This window comes from Pezoporus wallicus, unplaced genomic scaffold, assembly GCF_028554395.1.
Source record: "Pezoporus wallicus isolate ANWC-B61680 ecotype Strahan unplaced genomic scaffold, APGP_CSIRO_Pwel_v1 contig_6658, whole genome shotgun sequence".
Lineage (NCBI taxonomy): Eukaryota > Metazoa > Chordata > Aves > Psittaciformes > Psittacidae > Pezoporus > Pezoporus wallicus.
The window spans coordinates 4,725,495-4,744,224 of NW_026642312.1; the positions used below are offsets into that span (position 1 = coordinate 4,725,495).

At 39.3% G+C, this 18,730-nt stretch overlaps 1 long non-coding RNA gene and 1 other non-coding gene across 2 annotated transcripts; both read right to left on the reverse strand.

Moving 5' to 3' along the window:
* Positions 1-14,080: 14,080 nt before the first annotated feature.
* LOC130609674 (uncharacterized) lies at positions 14,081-18,080 on the reverse strand. The gene is made up of 2 exons (XR_008974843.1): positions 17,829-18,080; positions 14,081-14,333 (listed from the first exon to the last, which is right to left on the reverse strand). It is a non-coding gene; the product is annotated as an uncharacterized LOC130609674 (long non-coding RNA).
* On the reverse strand, positions 14,425-14,493 carry LOC130609681 (small nucleolar RNA SNORD123). The gene has a single exon (XR_008974848.1). It is a non-coding gene; the product is annotated as a small nucleolar RNA SNORD123 (small nucleolar RNA).
* Positions 18,081-18,730: the final 650 nt, after the last annotated feature.

An 18,730-nucleotide genomic window follows, 5' to 3' on the forward strand; every position in this document is an offset into this window, starting at 1 on the left:
ATTTTTCCATGTAATTTGCTATAATGGTTGTAATCATAGAGGGCTCATGAAAAATTCTGAAAAGAGAAGTCAGTGAACATTTTTCTCCTGAAGGCACAAACCTCTTAAGCAAATGAACATTTGACATGCAAAGTCCTAGGAAGAATAACTGTAAATATATCCCAGTCTTTTGGTGGAAACCCTTCAAATACTAAGGCCAGACAGCTACAGAGTACCTGCATATTTGCAGTGGTAGCCAACTTGTATTCTTTAACAAAATAGTTTTCCTTTTAAAAGCTGCCATCATTTACAAATGCAACCAATTTATGATATAACCAAGACAGTTCAAGCTTAATATGCTGAAGAAAAGTGAGAGTTCTTCCCAAACCCTCTCTTCAGATATCATCTTTACCTTTGGTTTTAGGTCTGGGATAAAATAATCATTAGTCAGGCCCTAGAAGTCATCTCTTTTGGGTATTCTCATCAATTGCAGATTCTTTTTGTGGCTTTTCTCATCCTTCTAATGGAGTCTTGAATAACATGTGAAAAAAAAACTATCCTTCATCTCTTTGGTATCTGATAGATTGAAAACGCCTTTGGAATTCAAGGGAAAAAGTTGACTACTGACAATTTCTGAATAAAAAAAAAAAATCTGAATTTTTTATTTTCCCAAAATAAAAATAACAGTATTTTTTTCTGTCTTTGACTTGAGAAAACTGGACTGCCTTAGACTCAGGATGGTGATGTTGCTTTCCTTCCTTTCTCTCTTTTTTAAAATCTTAAAGACACTTTTTAGCTTCCTTCATGATGCATATTTCCATACTGTGAGCTCATTCCTTTCCATAAAATACCAGTGATTCACAGCAAAGTAAAATTGAGACTCTGTCCAAAGCTAAGGGTGTTTACAGAAAGTATTCATCAACTACTTGTGCATATGGAATTAATGCTGTTATGTCTGCTCAATTACTTAAAGCCATTGCTTTTAGGATGACACTACAGTCCTTGAACTTCAGTTTTGTTACAAACAGCTGAATCGGATGAGAAACTGAAGCAAATTGTCACTCACTGTAACTCAAATGGACTGCAAATAGCAATTGCATACCTTCCAGAGGAGAGATTTCCAGTCCATCTGGACGGTCATCTGTAACCACAAGATAAATCTGTCAGCTACAGATTTCAGGCTGTTTCAGACTGTTACGCCACATGTCAGCTTGCACTTAAGCAATGCTGAAGCCAGACATCACCCTTCCTTTATTTCAGAGCTGGCAGAGGTTGGTATATCAGGCTGTGGAATGTCAAATCGCTACGTATGTCTCCTATCTCAGCTTAAACCAAGGATGTTCATAAAGATGCACCTTTCTCACAAAACCTCTGTTCTTGATTTATATAGGGGGTTGCTCACTGGGACCATTGGATGAGCCTTGCTGTATGAACCCAAATGGAGATGATGCTTCATTGTGGAAGGCAAGGAAATCAGGGTAGCCTGGAAGACATTCCTTCTTTAAAGATTTCCATTGACCAGATGTTCCCAGACAATGCATCTCTAAATCATATGTGAACAAGTATGGAAAAGCCTGTTTGTTATTTTCCCAACCAATGGCTGACAAGTATTATTTTTGTTCAGGAGACAATCTCTCATCAGTCCCAAATGTTCTTTTTAATGGTCTATCATTAGATCAACATTTCAACAGTGAATTAGTCCAGTTAAAGACCTGATCACTATCAAAACCAACTCAGATTGTTTTGTTGTTTTTTTTTTTTTTTTGCTTATTATTTCTGGAGGAAGAGTCTGGCATCAGAATGCTTGCAAATATCAGGAGTGAGGTCTCATGCATGCCTTTTCTCTGATCCCCTATCGAGAGTATAAGGAAAAGCAGAAGGAATTCAACTGTGTTGACCTAATAGCTTTTACTTGTATGAGGCAGTTGTACCTAATGGATTACGGGTTTCTTGCAATACACCTCAGCTTCTATATATATCTATAAAAACCCAGGAATACTTTCTGTGTAGCTTGAGATGGAATAGATACAACCCTGAGCCTTCATTGCTTGAGAAAGCCTGAGTGCAGTGTGAATCAGGCCATGACACTGACCACTTAATCAGAAACAGCTACCAAGAACAGTCTCAGGTGTATAGTAAGTGGGGCTTGGACACCCCATCCTTAAGAGTAGCTACTTAATGCTCTAACAGGAAAGTTTACAGAGATGTGTATGTGTTTAAGTGATGATTCTTGCTGGAAAACCCATACTTCCTAACTGCTCAGCAGCTTATTTTTACTGTTTTCTTTCCCCTAATTATTAGTATTCCTCTTTCAGATACAGAATGTCTAATGTACCTTTACTTTTACCAGCTTCTGTGAAATCCTAGCCTTGGAGAAACAGGTTTCAAGATTATGTCACTATATGAACAATTGTAAAGGGATCTGAATGTGTGTAGAAGTAAGTATTACAGTCTGAGGAATAATAAAAAATCACAGTTAATGGAAGCAATGTATGGCTGTGAATAGAAAAACCAGATTTCATGGCAGAGATAATAAGTAAGATACAAGGATAGGATGCATTTTAAACAAAAGCCTGAACCTGCAATACATGTTCACTAGATCCAGGCTAATGCTGCTTATGAAAAAAATACTAGCTTGTGGAGAGCATGGAGAACTGTGAGTATCAAGATAAAAAAAACCTTTGCAAATATAAGTAGGTTTCTATTTAGTAGCATAGACTTGTTCAGTCACTTCTTGTAAAAAACATGTCGTACTCCTAGGTCAAAGCTGGAATGAAAGTTGCATAAGTAGGCTTAGGCTCTTAAGTTTTGAAGACAGGATTGAAACCACAAATGAGTTGAAATATTAACCCTAAATTCAAGGATTAAGGAAATATGTAGAATTCAATTAGAAGCCTGGCATTTTTAACATAGAAAATGGACAAAGTCAGACTAGCAGAATTGCCTAGAAGGCCTGAGTGATTGAAAACTTAATTGGTAACTTATGTACTAGTCTCTGTACAATATAAGAAAACAGGTGGTCTTTCCGGAAAGAAGAGAGAAACTGACTTCACTGAAAAGGCCTTCACTTTCATTTGCAAAGTGGTAGTGCAGAACCTACTGAGGATATGCAGTCCAGGAAACATCTGGTTCTGCCCTGACATATTTTATGAAGTCTGCCAACATAATTTATATATAATGATACTAGTTTAAGTAGGACTACTGCCTCTGCAGCTCTAATAAGATTTCAACTCTAATTGGCAGATGTTTGTGCTTTTCTGAACTTCCTAAACTACAATGTTTGTGCAGATCCTAGTTGAGGAAATTATTTGCTGGATTAGATCAGTTCAGCTTTCATATGATACAATAGAAATATTAATTTTGTTATCATTATTGTTCTTAGGGCACCCAAGTGCAGATAAGGCATTCATTACATATAACAGAGCATATTGTCCATCCAAAACAAAGCGTGAAACACTGGAGACAAACCGGCCTGTACAACGACATCGTGGGACAATGAAAAATGAACTTGTCTTCCACACACTAGCAGACTGATCGTTATCAGTTAGTTGGGGGGGAGGAGGGAAGAGAGAAGGGGGAAAAGCAGGGATTTTTAGGAATTACAGTGACGAGGTGAGCATGAAGGGGGGGGCATGGAAGAGAAAAGCCTAAAGTTATGTATGTTATGGGGAGTTCAAGTAGGCTTGAGAGGTAGCATTTTTGAAAAATAAGCAGATGGGCAATATGCAGACTAATTAAAGCTTGAACCTCATCCCTGGATGATAAATGAAAAACAATTCACTAAATGAGAATAGCTGTCAATGTCTTAAAAACTGAATTTTTTGTTTATTTGAGGAGAACTGTCAAAAATGCAAAGAGCTGCATGAGCTAATCGAACTGGTGGGTTTTGAAGAGAGTCTTGGCAGCAGTGTATAAATAGATATGCCTGGGACAAAAATGCCTTTGTCAGGGCCAAGATGTTACAGTAAGTGAGCTGTAAAATAACTGTGACCTTAATGAGAATTTTAACAGCGTGAGTGGATGAAAAAGGCTAAGTTTTGGAGATGGTTCTGTGAGCACAGAAAAGAGTCTAAATTAAACCTGGATGCCAGGTTACGGGTCTTTGAGGCTGGCAGGACAGGAGAGTCCTTTGAGAATGTGAAGAAGAGGCATGAACAAGATGGCTCAAAGGTGGGACTCAGAGCTGTGTTTAAGCTATACTGAACTTGAGATGGCAGCCAGGCACTCCCAAGAGTATGTCAAAAAGCCATGCCTTTATCTTACCCAATTGATATAATGTTTTCAGTAACAGAAGAGAGGTCTGGAACAAAGCAGTATCTGAGATCCTTCAGGTAAAGATGGTAATGGTGTCTATAGGTGAGAAGAAACCAGGAGGGAATCAGGAACAGATGAACCGGAACTACTGTAAGTGTAGAAAATGTAACATATGAGGAAATTATGAAGGAATTAGGAGTTTTCCAATTTAAAAAAAAAAGTACATAAGCATTACAGGTATCTGGAAAATGAAGAAAATTAACTGCTTTCTGTTGCAATTGTGAAAAGAAGAGGTTGGTTTATGCCATTATAAGGGCATTCGGTAAAGAGCCCAAAACCCATTTTGCAATAATATGGGTAGCAATCGTTGAAGTTTGTGATGCCCCCCCAACTAGAGTTTTTAGGAACAGATACACATAGAATCATCACAGAATCATAGAGTGGTTTGGGTTGGAAGGGACCTTGAAGATCATCTAGTTCTAACCCCCCTGCCATAGGAGAGGACACCTTCCACTAGACATTAAAAGGTCAAGGATATTAACCCTGGTTTTCATTTGTTTTCAAAAATAATCTGTTTTCTTCTCTTTTTTACATCTTTTTATGTTTCTTTTTTTGTTCATAAAGATTCCTTTCTTTCTTTTAAAATGTATTCAGAAGCCAAAGAGGCTTATTACATGAACAATTTAACAATGTTTTTCTACAAAAATAGTTATTTCTTCATCCACTTTTTTTTTTCTTCATAATCCCTCCTGTTAGTTTTCCTCTTTTGTCTTAGATAGTACTGAGAGAGTATTTGGAAATTGTGCCTTTATATAAATTAAGCTATTATTATTATTTGCTTGATTAAAATGAAGAATAGAAAGTATGTGGGAATGCTGGCCAACCTATTATCTAGGAGATTTTTGTGCCTGAAACCTTAATCTGTTTAGCACATCTTGACCTAAAGCATTAAGTCATGTGTTCTTTGTATGTTTTAAATTGTGGCCAGTTATAGCTGTAACTAGAAGTTGGAATGAGTTGCACTGATGCAAGCTGTAAGCTGGTCTGGCACTGTGCCTTTAATTCACACTTACCAGTTTTTCTTGCTACGGTTCTGTCATTGCTCTTGCAGTTCCCCAGTAACCACAGCAGAGCTCTAGAAATAACCAGACTCACCATCTGACCGTTGTTTAAAACACTCCAATGCCAGCTGTAATTTTGGCTTGTATTTCCTGGTCACAACATCGAGGTCAAAAAGTTCTTGTCAGTATTCATCACTGAATCATAAGCTTACAGCTAAAACTGATCATTTTGAACTCAATTTTGAAGTCTTAGACTCTGATGCTGTTCATCAAGGGAATCATGCAGGCTGCAAAAAAATGTTTGGAAAGCAAATCCCTCTTTGTAAAGGTGGTAGTCCTGACAATTTTTGTGAGTTTTTTTTTTCAGCTTTAGCAAAGATCAGAGTGGAATGCTCTACATTTGTAGGTATAGCATTTTGTTGTGTTTTGCTCAAGTGCTTGTAATACTAATTTTAGCATTTCTGTTTAATGCAATCTGATGAAAATTCATCTGTTAGTCTTCATGTACTGCAAGAGGCACTTGAGCACATGCTGATGATACCGAGTTATTTTGGGTAGCACAGATGAACAGTGACTACAAATTCTGCAGAAAGACCTCAGGACACAGAGTGAGTGAATGGTGAGAGATGAAACACCCTGTATGTGATGGGTCGCATTAAGGAAACAACCTTAACTTTGCCTGAGCAGTGACGGATTCTGAACTTGCTCCCTTGTCATTCAGGAACAAGATACTGCAGTTAGCTACTTTTGTGAAAACATCAGCTCAGCTCTCACTGGTAGTCAAAAATAGAACTGAATGTTAGGAATTAGTAGAAAATGAAGAGCAACCCAGAGAACCTCCTAATGGTTCTATATGATGTTTAAAGCTATATAAATCCAAAGTATGCCTAATCCTAAAATGCTGTTTGCAGTTCTAGCTTCTCCTGTCTTGGTAAGAATATAGTAGAAATAGTAAGGATACAAAAAAGTGGTGACAAGGTGACCAGCACTATGAAATCACTTTTCCTTGTGAACTATATAAATTAAGCAAGGCCCCTCCACCTAGAAGAGACTGAGAAGACAGAAAATTGAGATTCCAAAAATTGTTTGATATCTGGAGAAGGCAAATAGGGAATGACTAGTCACTGTGTCTTACGATACAATGACACAGGAGACTAGGTAGGAAGATGTTCAAAACAAAAGGAAATACTTCTTCTCAAAACATATCTCAGCTGTGACATTCTTCACCCTAGGATGCTGTGGATGCGTGAAGTCAGTCATGGAATACATCATGGAAATATGGGTCTATGAAAGACTGTATAAATGTACAAGATATCTGTATGTCATTAATCACTGATGGCCTTGCTAAACTCTTTCTCAAGTGTTTGTTATGGGTGAACATCAGACACAGGCCACTTGGACCATTGCCCTAATTCCAGCTCTTACACTAAAGAGTGTTTTGAGTTGGAGGGACTATCCCTCCAACTGGTTTTTGGGTCAATTTCAGGGACAATACTGAGAAAACATTTTATTATTTTGTTGACATAATGAAGGACGGCATATTTTTTCCCTTGTCCCTACCCTTCATTTTTTTTGTACCTTACTGCTTTTCCTCCTCTGCTTGATTTCAGTCTCTGCTTCCCTTTAATTTCTTCTTCCTTCATACCAAGCAATCCTCCAGCCCTAAACACAAAATAGAAGTAAGCAACCACACTAGTGAATATACTGTGTAAAGTGTTTCCAGCTTTCCTTCTTTGCTCTTGACTTTCTGGTGTGGAGCTGAGTCGAGTTAGCCTGGACTCTATGGTTCTTCCAGCTGTCTGACAGGATCAGGAGATGCCATAGTGGGAGATTTGTAGTGAATTATGATTCTTGCTTAATATTATCCTCTGGTTTTACTATTTGCAGAAGAATTTTCTGTCTGTTGTATGCTTGTTCACCCAACGTTTGGAGATCAGCTTAAAAAGTGGCTCCAGAGGAACAGCACTGTCAAAGCTTCTGGTCCAGCATCAGTGGCTGTCAACTCAGCAGGATCCTGGGGGAATCAGCCTTGTTTGCACTGGATCTGCTATGCATTCAGCATTATGCTAGCAGTAACAAACATTTGGAGGGAAAAAAAAAAAATTCTCTTTTGATCCAGACACTGGTGCAAAGCTCTTGGGTTTTTACAAAATGAAGCTTTTCTAATAAGGTCGTATTGAATTGAAACAAGTGTGGCACTGACGGATTATCAAAAGTTGTGTACTGCTTCCTTTTAAGTGGATGGAATTGAAGTTGGCCTATGGCAAGCTCCATTGAAAATCTGGTATTTAATTCTTGTTACACTCTCATTATTCCTTTTAGAAAGTGTTTTAAGTGATATAAATATATACATATATATACACACATAACATGACATTTTCCCTCTTTTCTATTCTGAAATAATCAAAAGGACTTTGGTAAAAGATAGGGAATGTTTTTGAAATGAGACATGAGATTTAAATTTGGCCTCCACTCTGCTTTGGCAAGTTAAAACATTCCGTTTTAGCTCCAGATGACCCAAACTAGTTTGAGCCCACAAGCTACCAGTCTTTCTTCATTTACCCTTCTTTCCTTGAGGCCAATTGCTATTGGTTTTATAACAAGCAGGGTCTGGTATTGTCAAATTGAGCTGTGTGCATGCTGAGTGATTGCTGTGACATAACAAATTACATTTTCCACAGGCTTTACTCAAATGTGTTTTCATTTATAATCTTACCAGAGAAAACAATCAGTAGGGCTTGTTCATTCCTTCAGCACGTTAATATCAGTTACAGGGAAGGGAGCTGTAAGAAGGAGAAAATAAATACCAAGAAAAGATGGGTAATTAATTTCTGAGAAAGCAAATGTACCCTTACAGATATTTTAAATAGATGTATTTAGGCACTCCATTCCTAGGTCCTGACAGTCTTATGGGATTCTCAAATCTCTATACGTGACTACAATATCTGAACTCCTGTGGCTTTTTCCCTACCAGATTTGAAGAGTTTAACTGTAACAGCCTCCCCAGAAAATCACAGTGTGTAACTTTATATCACACAGAAAGGCTGTTATCAATTTATTGTTATCATTATTTTTTTTTAATAAGAGTAATGGCCATTGGTAGATCCAAGCCAAAGCAGAGTCCTGTTGTGCTAACCACTGAGTAAATGTACAGAGATAAACTCTTTGGTTTCATCAGGTATGATATGGATGACAATGCAGCGTCAGCTGTAACAACTATTGTTGTGCTCTTATGTAGATCAAAAACCTTTACTCTTGATGTTGCATATTTATTGAACACAGGGTATATGTTAGTAGCTGTATTTCTGGATGAGTGATCTCAATTTCAGAACTGAAAGGAAAGCTATCATTTAAAATGAGAACACACAATTCTGGTTTTCTTTCATGAGCTCACCTAACAAATACAAAGAGTATTTTGCTACCCTCTAAGTCTTTCCTTGCTGATTTCTTTAGTTGTCTTTGCTGCGCAGAATACGCATTTGAATTTTGTTTTGTGAGTTTCTTCATAAAGAGTTCCAAGGAGAATGTAATTGATTCAGTCTTAAAGAGTACTTTTTCACGCTGTGTCACTTTTAAGACTTGCAGTGTACTTCAAGGTGTCGCTAAATACAGCAGGAACTTTTGAGCTTTATTTAGTTACGGTATCTATTAGTTTTCCTCAAACTGTAAATCCCAATGCTGTGCAAGAAAATGCAGGCATTTTATTTCCTTAAAAGGCTTTTGGTTGTATCAACCTAGAAATCATATAACCCATTCTTGCTCCTAGTAAAGTCAGGAAAAAGAAACAAAACCTTTGCCAAGGATTTTCCGTTGACCAAAACTTCAAAATGTTTACAGATGCTCTTACTGCTTCTAGTGAGGAAGAAAGGCTCCATTGAGTCATGCAAGTGGGAAGCTCTTCCTGACAATCTGCTGTTAAGAGTGTCCAGGTATTCAGGGTGGCAGCTCCACAACTGTTGACCCTCTGAATATCAACCATTAAACATGGAGTAGAAGTGTTTGGAAGTTATGTTAATCTTGTCATTTCCCCAACTGTCGTGAAACAAAATTATATAAACAGTAGTATTTTATCTGTTCGCATTGCTTTTGGTCACAGCAGCAGAATGAAAGCATTTATGACCATAAAGAACTTTTGCCAGTTCATATGCTTTTTGCCTCAAACAATTCCCTCTCTAAAAGAAAAAAAAACACAAAACCAAACAAAACCTGAATAGTTTAGAAACAGTTAATACATCTAAACCAAACTTGTGTTCCTACAGTGAACTCCCAGAACCAGTAAAAAGGCAAAATTTGACCACCTGATATGTCTTTTGGAGCTCTTCAGTGTTGATGACTTACTGGGACCACTTCTTTTTAAAAAGAAGAGTACCTAAATCTGGCTATGCTATACAAACGTCTAGGCCTGTTGCTTTCTCTTTTACAAGAGTGCTTCACAAATCAGAAGAAGGGAAATCAGGTGAATTAAATAAACGTTCAAAGAATAAAGATTATTATAGAACATACTTATTTGCTGCTTTTTTCATTACACTTCAGGTATACATGCAAATATTTGCTTTGTTGCTCTAATTTGAGAAAACTTATATATATCTAATTTAAAACAAAAACCAAATCAACCACAACAATGAAGTTGCTGTATGAAATAAATATAATGTCAGGACTTAAAAAATTTCAATTTTTATCCTGGTTGCCTAAAATGATGCCTAAACTATCAGTCAATCTCTAATAGTCTTCAAAATCACCGAACAGTCCCATCTGGACCACAGAGAGCATTTTTGCCCTGCCAGACTCTTAAAGGCAGCATGTGTGGTAGCTAATGGTCAGTAGTAACCTGCTTGTCAATCCGCTGGCACTCAGTGTCAAGCTCTAGCCTGGCCCTAACACTTGTGCCCTGCCCAGGTGACTGGCCAGGCTGGGGGCTTGGGCTGGGAGGGCAGGAGGCCAGACGACATGGGTAAAGCAGGGATAGAGGAGCATAGTTTACACCTTTCCCAGTGTATGGAAAGCAGGAGGACCTGAAGGCATCACCATTCAGAGATAAGACACAGTTAAGGAAAAGCAGGTTTCTTCACTAGATTTTTGATGGAGTTGCTTGCTTCCACATGCAGCCGCTATGACATTGCATCTGCTTCTGTCTTGTGGAGAAAGCACAATGCAAAATTCTCCCAGAGCCTAATGCTAATAAATACGTGTCAGATTTGGGTTTTTTTTGCTAGATGATTTATCATGCTACAACCAGAAGCTGTCAATCATCTACAATGTTGAGTGACTGCTTGCTTCTCTCCTGTGCATACACATTCTGGAACGAACATGTCTCTTCCTTTGTGCTAGTTATCTGCTTTTAATAAGTGCTCAACATAAACAGCTTTGGTAAGATTTTTATTCAGAAAAGTCCTTAACGTTAGCATTAGTTCCTATCTTGTGGTCCAAGTTGCTGTGTCTTTGGGGCATAATACATAGGCAATTTTTGTAAAAAGTCAAGAATGTCTGCAGGCACAGGGGCTTTGGACTGTAGTTGGATGAATGTTATTATTTTTCTCCTTTTTTTCTTGAGACAATTCAAGGGTTTTTTCCACTTGTTGACTGAGTCCTATCACTAATATTCTCCTTTCGGTAGAAGGAATTGATTATTACAATACAGAAGATAGCGTTAGTCATGTAGCTCCTATGTATTTCTTCTTTTACTCACTTTTGTCTTTTTAATTAGAATCTCTGTCCACAGTTGCCAAACCTGATTGAAATCTGATGGTTTTATGCAAATTATTTCATTAATAGTTTTGTCATGCTACAAGCTACTTTTAAAATTTTAGCCTTTAAAGTCCTTGTAAACATATGGCTGATGAAAGAACAAATACTGGGCAGCCTTATTTTATTTATACAGCACCATCAGTGCACACACTAACCCCTTTGCAAGCCCTCAGCTTCTGCTCTGAATTGACAATGTGCATTAAGAAACAAGAGGTATTCCAAGGCACATGGACATTACAATCTTGGTCTCTTTCAGTAGCATTTAGAGCATGATGGTGGACTTACAAAGTTAAAATTTCCTTCCTCTTACCTGGTCTCTCTAATGAACCCCCATCTCATTATCTAGTAAAAAGCCTTAATAATCTAAGTGGACTTGGGACAAACTGCAAAAAAAAATGCAGTTTTGTATCAAAGAGCTCTTGATCTTTTTTCATAGCATGTCTGGACATCCCTCCTTATGCTAAGTGTTTTGCAATGTGGCTTATTTTATGGAACTTTAGGCTTTGAAAATCAAATTCCCGCTTCTTGGAGCTGACTCAGGCTAGGTGTTCCCATCTTCAGCAAAATCTCTTACATGTTTTCATGTGTCCAGCCAAATAATTAACATGGGGTATTTTTAATAAAGTAGTATTCATAAAGTAAAATATAAAGAAAAACAATAAAAACCATTTTGAATACAATACTTCTGTTTTGAATAATTTCAGTAATTACAACAGCTTCAGGCCATGAAAAGCAGTAAGAAAGATACACATTTAATAACGGAACTTATACCAAACATCTGACATTAGCAGAATGCTAAGGGTAATAAGTTGAAAACTCAAATGTTAGGATCACCTAACTTCCTACTTCTGCTCATCAAGGACCATTGAACGGTTTGGGTTGAAATGGACCTTGAAGATCATCTAGTTCCAACCTTCCTGCCACAGACAGGGATGCCTTCCACTTGACCAGGCTGCTCAAAGTCCTGTCCAGCCTGGCATGTAACACTGCCAGGGATGTGGCAGCCACAACTTTCTCTGGGCATCCACAACTTCTCTGGGCAACTCCTTATACCCAGAACTGAGAGAGTCACAATACAGGCTGATTTATGCATACTTGAATAAAAAAAAATCTCTTTAAGAGTTTCTGGAAAACAGCTGTGCACTTTTAAATGGACTGCCTGCAATAAACAGATGCTCTACTCTTTGTCAGCAAAGTTCACAATCATTTGGGGAATGCTGGGATCCCTTTGGTTTGTTTAAGCATCACTCTGGAACAGAGCACTACATGAAGGCAGAAGGTTTGACTGCAGAGAGTTCAGCCCAACACAGATTTTGCACAGGTTTTTGGCACTGCTTACAGATGACTTTTGAAACCCATTTAAAAAAGCAGACACCTGTGTACCATAAGGGCAGGATTTGAGGCAGGGATCAGATACAAAAGGGAGTATCAACAACAGCATGATGGGAGACCAATATCCTCTGTCCCCAGTTCACAGACCAACTGTAAATGACATTTGGTAGGGGAAACTCCCTCACCTACATGTGACACTTACATGTTTGACCATGAACAGACAGGCAGAACAGAGTTGCTAAATACATAAGTGCCAACAGAGATGCATAAAAACTGCAGGGCTGTGGGCTTGGCTTCCTCTCAAGTGTAGGATGATGTAGGTACCTCCTGACAGTCCTACTGCTCTAGTCTCACATGAGTTAGACTAATGATGGGACAGAAGACGAGATTGTGAGGTGCGTGTTTTAGTATCTAAGTAAAATCAGCAAAACAAATAAATTCAGGTTTTTTGTTTGGTTTTTCTTTTTCTTTCCCCTCAGTGATAAACAGTCATTAGTTTTGATTTATCTTTTTTCTTTGCCTAGCACTACTTCTATAGCCACTTTCTAGTTGTTAGGCATTTTGATCTTTAACAATTCCAGACTGAAAAGGCTGCTTGTAAATAACACCCTCCATTTTTTTTTTTTCAGGCAACTCTAGGAGCAGCTAAGGAAAATAACACTTGAACTGGACTTGTTATTTTTATTGCTGCTATTAAATGATCTGATCCAGTAGGGAATGTATGGCTGGGAAAATGGATCTATGATCTCTTCATCTTGATAAGCTCCTGACTGTCTTATTTCCTACATAAATGCTCTTGACAAGTACTGCTAGCTTATTGTGTTCACTGTGAGCTGTAGAAAGTGAAGTGGCAGAGGGTGAGCAACATCTTGGTCACATAAATATGCTGTCTGCGCTTAACTAAAGACGTAAGTGAACCCTCATTAAAGACAGTTGGTCAGACTTTATAGGAAAATCCTTTTCCGATTAGTCTTTATCTCTTCTGTGCTTTTCAGTTTAATTTACATGTATTTTTTTAGTGGATTTAAGATATGCTCAAAGCAAACCAAGAATGTTCACACAGGGGTTTGCTCTAATTTAGCTAAATTACTTTGTAAAAAGGACTTAAGGGTTGGCCTACTTGGATAATTTACTATAAAACTCTTTTGCATGGGCGACTGCACTGTCACTTCTCATGTCCTGCACCTCACTGCCTGGCGCTTACTGCCTGCTTGGTGTGCTTTCATGGGGTAACTTGATTTAGGGCTCCTGATGCTAGATCAGTGTCACAGGAACGTTACCCAAGTATGAGAACTACACACCTGGTTAAGATTTCTTCTAAAAACTGTGATGGACTAATTCTAGAAAGGCCAAGTACCCTCTCTGGCCACACTTCCCCCAAAAGGCCAGCACAAGAGCCTGAAGACTAGATGAGCTCTTTATCCTGTGCTTCAGACCATTTGGCAGTAGTAAGATTATAAGATCATATATTTATATATGTACCCTTTATCAAAATTCCCCTCGTACTTCTGGGTGATGTAGTAATACGGGAATCCAGTATTAATGACCATGGACCTGAGACAGAGAGGAGCAACTAACTGATTGCTAACATACACCCTGGCTTAGTTTGAGGAGGTATCTTGGAGCTAACAACCAAATAATTAAAACTTAAACTGGTCTATATAAGAAAGTTGTTCAAGGGAGCAGAATATATTACCCAAAGTAGAAGAAAAAAAGCAAATATTTTTATTATGTTTTAATTTAAAAATCTGTAAATCTACATTCAAATGTAACAAGGCTCATGTCTTAGGTTTGTGACTTCTCATCATTTCAGTCCAAATGTTGACCTACTTAAGAGACCACAGTTATCAATATTTCCTAATGCTTCTGCTTCTCAAACTTTATGACTGGTTTTCTCCAAGGCATTCTTTGTTCTTACTCCTATCTTCCTCTTCATTTTGAATTTATCAGTTCAGGAAGTAGCTGAAAGATAGAAAAACATACACACAAAAATTGTTTGACTGCAGGTATTAATTGTAAAATATTCTTCTTTTTTTCCTGCAGGAGATATGAAGGTGAATCAGGAAATGGATGGCTTTTTCATATCACATGAATCAGTACCCAGGAATTCATCATTTTCACCAAATGCCTGACTACTTTTAGGGACTTAAAAGTTAGATAGCCCTTACTGAAGGTTCATATAACAACTTTAACTGCCTTATCTGTCACAGTCTTCAATGAAAAGAAAGAGGCTGTTACTAAAAATCAGCTCAAACATTTGTAAATGCAAGTGAACAGTTATTTATATTATATAATTGTGTTGAAAATATCACCTTAGCATTCATAGAAATAAGCCTTAATCATAGAAATGCCATGATAAATACTACTTTATTCTCTCTTTTGATTACAAATCGTAAATTTAAACTCATCAGAATATCTAGCTCTTGAAAGCCAAGTAATTTAGACTCTCATCTTGCTTTTCCTAATTCACAGATATTACAGATACTAGTCAGTGTAACCTTTAAACACAACACATGATGTAAGACAATAATTTGACAGAAAACAGCAGTGAGTTTGTAATGCTGGCATTTATTTCCCTGTGATTTAAAGCATGTCTTGCAATGGTGCCTTTTGCTAAGACAATTAAAATTTTGCTCAGTCTGACCTATGGTGCTACACACTACCGGGGGTACACAGCAACAGCCTTGCATGCCCTACTAAAAAAGACATGTATGCTTCCCTACCGGAACCACCTGTGGATGGCAAACTTAAATCCTCTGGGTCATGTGCTTTCCTGGGATGAAGACGTCATTTCTATTTTTACATATAGTAACATCAGAAGTCCCTGACATTTAAATATGGCAGGCTCGTGATGAGCGAAGCTTGGAATGTAGACAGGAATGCTGAGGACCTGCTCAACTCAAATGCAACAGAGCAAATACTTTCCCGTATCTCAAAGGTAAAGGAGGAAAAAACAGTGTTGTAGACCTGAGAAACAGGTCTCTCAGCAAGGTCACATAAGCAAGGTGGATTTAAGACACCAGACTGCACAAACTCTCTGTTCTTTAGCATTGGTTCAGGAAAGTGAGCTTGTTCATATGCACCATGCTACTGGCTGCTCTGCTCTGGAAAGTTTCTGGTCACCAGGGGAGTTTCTCCTGAGTAATAGACGATGTGGTTGAAAAAACAAAAGCAGGCAACTGTGAGATTTCAAAGCTTTTCTGTGCATGTTTATCATGAATTAAACAAAAATAACTGATGTTTTCAATGGAGTGGAAAAAAGCAACATGCAATGGCAATAAAGCCTTCGAACTCTGTCATTGTGAAGTGAGTGAAGCCTACAACGGAAGCATAGCTCAAGGTCCAGTTTTACTGAAGCTAACTCCTCCCTCCCTCATTTTTTCCCCCTTTCTTTTTCCATTTATCCTAACTTAAACTTTGGACTTACAGTATTTGGCCTTGTTTTTCTAAATTATGAAGGAAACATAATACCCAAGGTGCTTTTGATAGGTAATGTGAAGACAGGCCTTCCCTTACACCATGGCTTTCCCACCTAAACAGATGGAAATCCACCCCCTCCCTGCTTTCTAACATTGCTTATATCCTGCCACCACAGGGAGGAGCTGAAATCTGGCTTCCTACCAAACTGGCCAAAAGCCTGAAGGTGCTGCGCAGCCTTCCCTCTTCCAACTGCAGTACCTTACTGCTTTCATGTGGCTGCCATCCCTTCACATGCTAGGCTTTACTGTGTTGGAAGGAGGAATCACAAATTAGTAACACTAAGAAATATGACAGGAGAATACAGGGCAGAGGAAGAGGAGATCTCCCTTGGAAGGAAAGCTTGATGGAATTTAGACTTGGTCCTCTGAAGCCTTTTTTTCCTTCCCCCTATCTGATAGCAGAGCTTCTCCTCTTGCTTTCTCACCTACTCTCAGCATAATACTCCTAGATTATGTTAGCCCCTAGTTGTAAGAGTACACTTGGGCATTGTGCTGCCTACAATTGCTTGTCTTACTCACTCAGCTTACCTGATTTAACTTTGCACAAAAACATAGTGCAGAGTAACACGCAACATTAAATAACATTACATTTTGTAGCTTTATTTCAAACATGGTTAATCTCATGGCCACCTTAATATATCTTTGCCATCTTTTTGCTTCTTAAAATCAAATAAAATGAAATAGAATTAAGCATTGACATCATTGCTGTTTTTCCGTGAGACACAAAGCGCATGACTTAAAATCTCTGGGGATAATATAGAGAAAATGTAATTCCAGTGGAATTTTTCTTAGGGTGTACATCATTTATCCAGTATCATATACAACTATAAATGTGCAGGTTTGGAGAGGTTTTTTTTTGTTTTATTTGGTGTTTTTTTTTTATTCTTTTTTTTATTTTTTATACATATATGCCCATTGTTTCATAGCCAAACTGCAGGGGAATTTTTGGGGGCTATAATGCCCATCACACCAGGTACTAAAATTTTGATGTTCTGTCACTGTTGGTAACAAAAGTTGGTATGTTTGGTTCTTTGTCGGTTTGCCACCCCCCCCCCCCCCCTCCAGCAGCTGGAAAAACAAGCATATCTCCTCTTTAAAATAAAGTCTAAAGTTATTTTCAGAGGTGGAGATATGTTAGAAACATGAGACCTGCTGATGTGAACAGATACGTCTCAAAACCACACCAAGCAAGTTCATGGAGTATATATGGGGATTGTCCCATACCTGCATTTAGTTTGATGGTACTTTTTAGGCGTAAAATTATTTTATTTTCTATACAAGTATTTTCTGGAGTGAGCAAATTGAACAGGAAAGTGATCCTACATAAATATACTTTGCATCAGTGTCTTATAAAGTGGTGTTGTTACAAATATGGAAACATCCTTGACTGTCAGGGTTACATGACTGTAATGGAAAAAAGTTTGGCCTTCAGTATTTGCTTTCATGGTTTGGTTGGGGTTTTTGGTGGGATTTTTTTCCTCTTTTTAAATACTAACAAGCAATCAGAATGCTCCAAATTCCAAAGCTTCATTTTTAATAATAGTTTCAAACTTTCATTAATGTTTCTCCTTGAACAAGTTTCTTTTATAACACAGCCAAAGAAACATTCTCCCTTGAGCTGGATGTTTCAGGCAATTTGGATTACCAACATTTTGGCTTGCAGATAAGTTTTGATTCTAGTTGTTTTAATTAAGTGTATTTTCATAGGATTACTCTAGCATGGATCCGTTCCACGTTTTTGTTTGTTTTAATAAACTCGGTGCTTTTAGTCTGCGTGGAGGTCTTGCTGCAAACAACACGAGTCAGTTTCTGCTGCGGTTTGTAGTAGAAACGTGCAAATGCTGCCATAAAAGAAGCTTTGATGGAACTCAACACACGTACGCGCACAGATAACCTCCTGGTTTGCTACAGATGGCTTGGCTAAACACAAAAGCATGCGTCGAAAATAGGGTGAGCGCGGAAACGCGAACGTACGTACCTGAGGAAGGTGCCGGCGCCTCCCCCCCCCGCCCCGGGGCGCCACGTCTCGCTGCCCGTGGACCGCCGCATCGCGGGGAACTCGCCCGGGGCCCGAACATGAACTTTCGGGGCTGACACGTCGATCCTGTGCCGGGGAGGGCGGGGAGGGGAGGGCAGGGGGCGGAGAGGGACACGCCGCAGGCTTCTAAGCGGTAGCAAAAATGCCAGCGCTGCACAGCAGGGGGCCTGGGCGCTCCCTCTCGGGGAGGCACTGGAACCAGGACTGGGCCGTCGGTGCTCGGCTCCAGGCTGGTCCCGGGGGCCCAGAACACTGGGATTTGCCTCGTCGGCTCCCGGCGCGGGAAGGGGGCACGGTGTGCGGGGAGGATCGCGTGTGCGGGGAGCCGGCAGCGCAGCTCGGCACGGCCGGACACTCCTGAGGTACTCCCGTGCCTCTCCTACCCCGGGGCAGCCCCTGCAGCCGCCGGCGCCCAGCTCTCCCTCGTCTCCTCTACCTGCTGCGTCTCATCCCGCGGGGGGCCCTGCGTACCCCAGCACCACTACCCCAGCACCAGTACCCCAGCTCTGGCTCTCGCCCGCTGCTTTCCCACTGTTTCCTTCCTCCCTCCCTCCCGCTGTCGCTGCTGCAGTTCGGCAGGATTTGTTGTGCTTAGTTGTGCTGGCGCTGGGGCGCCGCTGCTCAGATCTGATCGGGAGGAGAAGCCTCAGGTCGTGATTTTTGTGACGCGAGAAGGGAAAAAACCACAACCAACAAACAAAAACCCCCAAGCAAACAAACCCCAAAATAATAAAATAAAAAAAAACAAACCCGAAACGCAAATATCTGAACCACTGGCAACTTCTTTGCTGGCCCGGAGGGGGGAGCGCAGGGGAGGGAAGGGAGTAATGCGAGCTCATCAC